The sequence below is a fragment of the Dryobates pubescens genome, chromosome 3, assembly GCF_014839835.1.
Source record: "Dryobates pubescens isolate bDryPub1 chromosome 3, bDryPub1.pri, whole genome shotgun sequence".
Classification (NCBI taxonomy): domain Eukaryota; kingdom Metazoa; phylum Chordata; class Aves; order Piciformes; family Picidae; genus Dryobates; species Dryobates pubescens.
In genome coordinates this window covers 6,766,682-6,775,450 of record NC_071614.1, presented here as the reverse complement: position 1 = coordinate 6,775,450, position 8,769 = coordinate 6,766,682, and the positions used below count along the sequence as shown (strand labels likewise).

At 42.2% G+C, this 8,769-nt stretch overlaps 5 non-coding genes across 5 annotated transcripts; 2 read left to right on the top strand and 3 right to left on the bottom strand.

Moving 5' to 3' along the window:
- Positions 1–378: 378 nt before the first annotated feature.
- On the bottom strand, positions 379–451 carry TRNAA-AGC (transfer RNA alanine (anticodon AGC)). Its single transcript has one exon. It is a non-coding gene; the product is annotated as a tRNA-Ala (tRNA).
- Positions 452–976: 525 nt separating this feature from the next.
- TRNAA-AGC (transfer RNA alanine (anticodon AGC)) lies at positions 977–1,049 on the bottom strand. Its single transcript has one exon. It is a non-coding gene; the product is annotated as a tRNA-Ala (tRNA).
- Positions 1,050–1,917: 868 nt separating this feature from the next.
- TRNAA-AGC (transfer RNA alanine (anticodon AGC)) lies at positions 1,918–1,990 on the top strand. The gene has a single exon. It is a non-coding gene; the product is annotated as a tRNA-Ala (tRNA).
- A 319-nt stretch (positions 1,991–2,309) lies between these two features.
- Positions 2,310–2,382, bottom strand: TRNAA-AGC (transfer RNA alanine (anticodon AGC)). Its single transcript has one exon. It is a non-coding gene; the product is annotated as a tRNA-Ala (tRNA).
- A 4,958-nt stretch (positions 2,383–7,340) lies between these two features.
- TRNAA-AGC (transfer RNA alanine (anticodon AGC)) lies at positions 7,341–7,413 on the top strand. The gene has a single exon. It is a non-coding gene; the product is annotated as a tRNA-Ala (tRNA).
- The last annotated feature ends 1,356 nt before the right edge of the window (positions 7,414–8,769 follow it).

Below are 8,769 nucleotides of genomic sequence, written 5' to 3'. Positions count from 1 at the left end.
TTCAGCTCATACAGCTTTACAGTAATAATAAATGGAGAGAAGATCCTTTATTTCTGGAGAGGGACCACAACTGTCTGATAAAAAATACAAGCTGATTCAGGTCTCTAACCATCATTCAACCACTGTTTATTAAAGCCTGGGAAAACGTCATACTGCAGTGTTTGGCTTAATCCAGTCAGAAAGAGTCAACAGTTATGAGATGATTGACACAGTTACACAAGCCTGATTTTAATAGGGAAGCAGGCAGAGGAATGGAGGAAGGAATAAAAAAGTAATTTTTACTCCTACTGGAACAAAATGAACATTTTACCAAAAGAGTGACGCATTTTGTTAAGGCAGTTTCAGTTTCCAGGTAAAATGCCTGTCCCAAGAAAACACTGGAGAATGCGGGCATCGATCCCGCTACCTCTCGCATGCTAAGCGAGCGCTCTACCATTTGAGCTAATTCCCCTTCCTGTGTTTGGGGGCAGGGATGACAAAACTCTGCCCTTCGGGGCGTGGTTAGACTGCAGTTTCATACACACAACAGACCTCTTCTTCTGGTCTCTACATTCACGAATGAAAATATTCCATTTCGATTCTGAAACAAGCGTCCAATAATACACATGTAATATTTCATTTACCATTTCCACATGATGTAATAAGAAACGTGACAAACCAGAAAAGACATGTTTTATAGGTGTATGAAATAAAAACCCCGTTTATTCCTCACAATTCATTTCATGAGAAGAAGTTACAGTTTGGTCTTCTCCCTGTAAAAGTGGGTTTCTATGTTTTTGTTTCTTGTTAATCTTGAGTTAATTAATTTGTTCTAGTCAAACACGTGCAATTATTTAAGAAATAAATCCTATACACCTTAAAAAAAAAGAGGGAGAGAAAAAAGGTTATTTTACTTCAAAATTCTAGTTCAATACATGAGAAAAGATCTTTCCTAGGTTCAGGGGGTTAGTCTCCCCTGCAGAGTAAAATACAATCGTGGAGAATGCGGGCATCGATCCCGCTACCTCTCGCATGCTAAGCGAGCGCTCTACCATTTGAGCTAATTCCCCGCCGTCTATCCCCTTTTAACGACAGATTTCAGTAACCTCAATGCAAACTGCCACCGACAGTTGAGGGAACTTGCCACAACACTCCCTACTATCAATCTTTTGTCCAAGATGACAAACTCCAAGTACTGTAATAAGGCCCCTCATGATGATTTGCATGACAAAGTCACTACCTGCAGCCTTTCGGTGCCACCCATCATTTATCCTTTGGAGAGGACAGCTGCTGTTTCCATGCTGAGGGAAATGACACCACAGTAGAGCAGCCTGAAGATAACCCAAAACTTCTATTTGCTCTGATGTTCTCCCTAAGAAGACCATCTAGAAAGCAAAAGTCAAACCTGATTAAATGAGCTAAAATCAGTTAATGTTGGTGTTGCCACAGAGATGCATCAGAGTGATCTGTGTTAAATGAAAGTACATAGCCCTCACAGCTGAAACTCCCCAGAGAAATTTTTAAAATGGATTTAAGAAGGGCAGGTAAAGGAATCCTCCCAACTGACTGGAGAATTTATAAAGTTTTACTTGTTGTCCTACTGGAAATCTTAGCGGTAACAACAAACTCAAGATCACAATACTGCCTGCAGCGGGGGTGGACAAGACAACCTTTGAGGGTCTCTTCCAACTCAGTACAATCTGAATGAACACTAGCAGAGGCTTCGTGCAGGAAAGTTGGCACCGTTAGCAAAGTAACATGGCAGAAAATGCATCTGTATTCTTCTCATATGCCGAATAAGCACGCTGACTTTTAAACTAACAGGCTTCTCACATAAACCCGTAAATGATGAGTCTGTGTCATGCACTAACGGCAAAAGCTAAGGCAGCCGAGCTATGATTCAGCAGAAGAGAAGCGGCCCTGGGCACAGTGAAACAAGGGGAATTAGCTCAAATGGTAGAGCGCTCGCTTAGCATGCGAGAGGTAGCGGGATCGATGCCCGCATTCTCCAGCGTTTTGAGTCTCAGTATTTAACAGCAGCGTACGATTTTCTTCCATAAATTGTTCGGGTTTGTGAAAGAAAATATAAATATATAGCACATACGCTACTGCATACAGCAACGACAGCAGGAGAAGGTCTGTGTTGGTAGCTTGCACGGGAACTCTCTGAAAAACGATTTCTTCACAAAAGCATAGAAAACTGATGTCCTTCTATAGTAGAGGAAGGAAAATTCTGTTCTGCCCCTCAGAGAATTTTAATGTGAGCTTTTCCCCGCCCCCGGCTTCTAAATTACACGAAAAGTTAGTAAGTGAAAAAGTGACCACAACAATGGAGAATGCGGGCATCGATCCCGCTACCTCTCGCATGCTAAGCGAGCGCTCTACCATTTGAGCTAATTCCCCGCTGAAGGCGGGGCAACGGTTACTGCTCTTTAGACTTTCCTACTCGTCACTGACAAACTGTCCTACAACGGCTTCAATTGCATCTGCTGTACTCAGCACAAACAACAATCCCATTCACAGAATCACAGAATATAGCTGATTAGAAGAGACCTCAAAGATCATCCAGTTGAACCCTTGACCCAGCACTGAAGAGTCAACACTAAACCGTCTCCTGAAGTTCCAGGCCCACATGCCACTTGAACAGCCTCAAGGATGCCAACTCCACCACCACCCTGGGCAGACCATTCCAAAGTTTCATAACCCTTTTTGGGGATTCATTTTCTACCCAAATAACAGACTGGTAGCTGGGCAGTCTGAGTCCACTGCTCCAGTTCTAATTCCCTCCTGATGTTACAGGGAGTCAGTAAGAACCTGCAACTCAAAGCTTATCTGATAAGAGTGTTGTCCCTTTGAAAGCAGCATGAACGGGGAGGGGGGGAAACAGCTACAAATCAACTGATTATGATTTCCCACTATCATAAACAGAAATAAAGCAAGTTAAGGAGATCCACTTTGTTAGAACTAGCACATGCAGATCTGTTAACCTTGTATGAAATGTTGCTGCAGCATCCCAAATGACAATTCCCTCACTACCCAATGAAGGCCACTGGTCTAATCCCAAATCCCTGCATCAGAAGTGCTGCACACACACTCCTTTTAACAAACTCCAGTATCGTGTTACCTACTTCCTCACTCTGATTGAGACAGATGGCTTTGGGAAAAAATATTTCTCCCTCACTTATTAAAATATAATCACTGCGGGAAGAAGCATCTGAAAATAATTTGTAGAAGATAATGAAGTTCCTACAGCTGGAATTATTCTGCAGATACCATAGACAGGCTGACTGGAAGCCCCACTAGTCAATATGTCTGGCAGAGTACGCCAGAAGTTTGCTACTTCTGCTCTGTGATGTCTTCACATGGCCAGCTGGATTTTTGCACCAATAGCTCTGAAACATCCAGAAGTTCCTTTGCTTAGTCATACAGTAACTAGAAACACAGCACTTGATTATGATGAAAACATTCCAGAACACCAGAAAGTGACTCAGAGTTATGCCACACTTATGGCACTACACATTACAATCCACTATAGAAACAAACTAGCTTTAAATGAGTTGGCTTGATTACTAAAAATTCCACTCAATATTTTACCTTGTTTTAGTCAGAATGCCTTCTGCTCTCTCTCTGACTGACATAAGTAGGTAAGCTAAAAATCACTTGTAGACAAGAAGCACAATTTTCCTTCAAACAGCAATATGCAACTCTTAAATTGCTTTCAAATACAAAGCTTAAAAAATTCAAACCAATGGTAAGCCTTAAAGATTTTATGTTTGGCTGCCAGAATAAAAAAAGTTACCAAAGCATCACAGAGATACAGACTGCACTGGGTTGAAAAGGACCTCTAGGTGTCTAGTCTGACCCCACTGCAGTAAGCAGGGACATCCCCAACTATATAGATTAGGTTGCTCCACCACTCCCCGGACATTCTGTTCCAGCTTTCCACCACCCTTAATAGGAAAGAGCTTCTTAAAACCACCTATGCTGTCAAACAGACAAGCAAACAAAACCCTTCTAATTGCATTTACATTAGACTTGTGTGAACATGGTTCACCGGGATTTCACCACACTAGCTTTGGAATAGTAAAGCACATCTACATGGCTTCATAAAGGGAAGCCTCAAGCCGGCTTACAAACTGGATGCAAACTCGCAGGTACTGCTGCCTAGGAAGCTTCTCCTTACACAACAGCGGCAGTCTTTTAAAGCTTTAATACTGTAAGTAGGATAAAATTTACCGAAACGAAACACAGAACTATGAATTAAACAGTGACAAAATAACTTGGGAACAGCTAGCGTACGTTCAATTAATTCTTTTAAGCAGACCACCCTTCAAGTTGACAATTGATCATTAAAGTGGAACAAATAAATCTCTAGGTCAGTATCCAACTTTTGTCTTTAAAGCAGGGCAGGGGTTCAGCATCACAAAAGGGAAGCAAACAAACAAAATCAACAGCTATTAAATGTTTACTAAGACGGTTTAAGACTGGGTCTGTAGCAGGTACTGAGAGAGACTGAAAGAGAGCTGGATCCCAAGTTAGGGCAGCACAGTACTGCAGTAAGAAGAGCCCCACCGGAAGCCACGAAACCAGCCCTTGCCAGGAGCTGCGCCACTCACTGCACCTCCTACTCCTTCAAGCCAGCACCATCACCTCACAGCCAGGTTTGCAAGGCCCATGAAGACAACCACCACAAGAAGAAAACCTTTCAGTAAAAGGCTGCAAACAAACCTCCTTCACCACCAGCTTTGCCTTTCGAAGGTCCGAGCCTAGATTCGCCCAGGTTGACAGCAACACCCCCGGCCGGCAGGTTCCCGCCTTCCCGCCCCCTCAGGGCGCTCCCCGCCCTGGGTAGTGCTGGAACCTTCGGCGGCGGGGCGTGTGTCCCCCCACCCTGTTTTAGCTTTAAATTATAGGTGTTGGTGTAAAGACGCTATTCTGGAAGAGGCTGCTGTCTCTGGGGAGGCAGTTGCTTTAGCTCGGTCCCCTCCTAGCCTTGAGGTTGTCGCTGGGATGGCTGGTGAGCCTTCAAAGGAAAAGCCTTGCCCGTGTGGTGAGGCTGCTGGTGGCCGGCTCTGTGCCTTCCCCCCCTGAGCCATCCGTGCTCAAACCACTTGCTCGTATTATCGAGGGCAGGAGGCAACGCTGGAAAGAGCGCGTTTTGACCAAGGGTTCCCAAATGCAGTGGCTCCAATTAACACCTTTGTGCACCTGCCTTTGAATCTATCCCCCCCCCCCCAACTGTAAATTAATAGTCTTATAGTGTGGATTTGAGAGTGGAGGTTGGAACAAATAATTTAAAAGGTGTGTATTTGGCTTATGTGTAAGGAAGGCAAAATTCTTCTCTTACAACCATATTCCTGGTAGGTTCTACACTCCACAGCATGACTTCTAAAGAAAGTTGGGTATGTAATACATCTTTTAGTGCAGCTCTTTTGTTTGTTTGCTTGCTTGCTTGTTTGTGGTTATAAAACTTAAAGGCTTGTTTGTAACTCTGAAAACTTCTGTTTTACAATAACAAAAAGAGAGAATCCTGGTCTCCTGAACCTTTAACATCAAACATCAGGTTAACTGCTAGTAGAAAGAGACAGTTTTATTAGAAGATGGGGAGGGAAGCCTCTCCATTTGATTTATCCTGCTAGCAGGCTTGATGAAATCGTTTAGGCTGAACTGTTCCAACTTGCCCCCTGCATCCTCAGTTCCTGCAAGTCTCCAAAGTTTTGCCAATAACCTATCTCCCATGCATTTGTAACCTTGCTGTCTTCGTGTGTTGCTAGGTGTTTTTCCGGGGGAGTGGGGAGGAAAAACAGGAATTCAAACATTCCAGCAAGAACCAAGCTATTTTTCTAATGGCAAAAGCTTTTCTGTAGCTCATTAGTGCTCCTTTTGCTACAAGTTTTTAGTAAAATTACAGCTACCTCAACACTTCTACAATGAATAAAAGATTATAGTGGAAAAAAAGGTTAACAGTATTAGACAAAATTAGATCAGTGGAGACTTTGAGTTGTTTAAGGTTGTAGTAGCACTTGATAGTAGCCACTGCTAAACAGCTTTCTGTGAGGAAAGCTTTATATTTTCTGAGTATTAATGTGATTTTGTGGTTATTTTTAAACAAGACTAAACAAAAAGCCCACACCCCAACAAACAAAACCCCCAACCCCACAACTCTTTATTTTAGAATAACAATATCTGACCTGGAAGTTACTCAGGAATGCCTGGTCTAAATATGCTCTTTGTCATCACTGCTAAAAATGACTGACATGTACCACGGAATGATCAGTAGTGGTTAGCTCTGCATTTCGACAGATGATCAAGTAAGGAAGTGCTGCTAGACCCAGGTGAGAATTCAAAGGTGTTTTTTTCCAGGTATACTAGTTGAGCTAGTAGTAGCAACAGATAACTACCTCTTTAGATCTGCATTTTGAGGTGAAGACTTGCTGTAGGCAAGTAAAGGTGCAAATTAAAACATGAAAGATGGCCTGTTACTATACCTCACTGTGTTCCCTGTCTACAACGTAAGCTTTATGCCCTGTGTCAAGTCCTGCAAGTGTGTGCCATGTTTGAGTGTGTTAATGTTTCAAAAAAGTCAGTGTTTTAAGGCTGTTAAAAGTAATAATTACAGGGAAGTGTATTTGGTGAGATAACAAATAATAAGGTAATAAATAAGGAAAATTCAGATTTCCATTCATTTGGCTCTGCCACCCCAGAGAAGCCAGACAGCTTTCCAGAAGGATGTGTGCATACAGACACAGATGTGACTGCCCGGAGAGGCTGTAGAGTCCCCTTCTATGGAAACTTTCAAAACCTATCTGAACATATTCCTGTTGACCTGCCCTAGGTGATCCTGCTTTAGCAGGGTGTTGAGGTCAATGATCTCTGGAGTTGCCTTCCAACCCTTACTGTTCAATGATATGTATGAACTTGGACTAGAAAACTCCATTTCAATCAAGCCGAGAATATTTTTCATTAAACATTTCCTGAACATGGTTCTCTATGTGCATACCTTGAAAATTGGAAAGAACATGAGTTTCCTTGTGGAATTTGATGTCAACAAAATTTGGGCTTGTTTGTTTGCTTGTTTTTTCAAGGGGGGAGCGGGAAGGTGATTTCTTGCATTTAACTCCAGCTTTTTGAAAGCTTGTATGGAAACAGCTGGATAACAAAAGAGATGAATAAGATCATTTTGGTGGTGTACAGGCTGCAAGATGTACCACATAATTCCAGCTGTGAGTTGCAGTCGGTGAGCGGAATGAATGACTCGGCAAAAAAACCCGAAACGAATTCGTAACCAAATGCGATTGGACTGCGGGGTCGGACTCCAGCCCTGCCCACAACTGCAGGGTTCGAAGTTTTTTTTTCCGGGTGGGGAATTAGCTCAAATGGTAGAGCGCTCGCTTAGCATGCGAGAGGTAGCGGGATCGATGCCCGCATTCTCCAGTATGTTTTCAACCTCTCTTGTCAAAGCAGCACAAACATTTCCTGCTTACACTTCAATTTTCTTGCACAGTGGCGTAAAGAAACCTGCAAGAACTGTACTCTGGAAAATAAAAAGGTTAAGACTCTTAAACATTTCCTTTTTATCTTTTCAAAATCATGCTCATTATGCAGGGTAAAAAGATGTAACTTTTGCATGAAAGAAAACTTACTGGTGTTTTAATGCAATACTGAACAACACGAGCACATGCTAAAGAGAAGTAAATGGGGATTCTTTTTTAACGTGCCCTTGGTTTGTGATTTCCCTCCTTAGTCAAATTTTTTATTTGAGATGGTTTAGTGTGTAACGAACAAAATTTTACTTCTGCTGTAATAGCATTTTTGTTCTATTTCTGTTGTGTAGTGTGTTAGAAACAGTGGGCTAGAATATTCTATAATTGTTACTCCTGGAAGATTGTGTCATTTGCTTGTGAATTTTCACACCTGTGAAATACGATGGGAGTTTTCTCTGTTGGTCTGGGCTTGCACATTTTAAGTCCTAATGCTTTGCTTTGTTTTGTAATTCTGATTTTATTTTCTCATTTGGGTATTTCACTGCTTATAGTTCCACACTATGAGGCAGCCTGAGGAAATGAACCTAACTTGCATCCTATGAATACAGTGAATTTGTGCGCTCAGGGTCTTGGGACTACACAGCAAAACAAATAGAAAACAAAAATAGTTTAATATTTTAAATGGCCATTTGCTTGTAATGAGACTCTGTAGTAGTTCTCTATGTGATTATGTTTTACTTTGGCATTTCCTGTGTGTGTTATGGCTTAACAACTGACACCTGCTTGTACTTACAAAGAGCATGAGGACTGTTGCTGTTCTCAACTATTCAGAGGAAAGTTGTGCACTGATGAGATGGGAGAACTCTAGGGCTCTGCACAGTTGCAGTCTGCAGGCAGAGCGGTGGCTTCTGGCTGTAAGCTCTTCAGACTAATGTCTGCCAGTTATACATGCCTTGCTTCCTGTAAATCTGCTGCTGCCTGGTAGGGCTGGTAAACACACCATGGTACGAACAAGAAGATTTTTTTCTAATCCCATGTGATGTTTTATGTCCTTTTTAGGTAAACTGTCTTGTGAAGAATTTCCTGGGTTGAGAGCAGCAAGGGTCCTGCCCCTCAAAAGCACATTATCTTGGGAAGAAATTACCTGATGATGGGTAAGTAGTTTCAAAGGAGTAACTGCTCTGTGTATGTGCTTCCTAAATCAGAAGTTGCAGAGAGATACTCTGTGTAAAGAACCATGGGGGAGTTCATCTTGATTAGATTTTTATCATTATTGCCATTCACACAGACTTATCTCCTTGGTAAT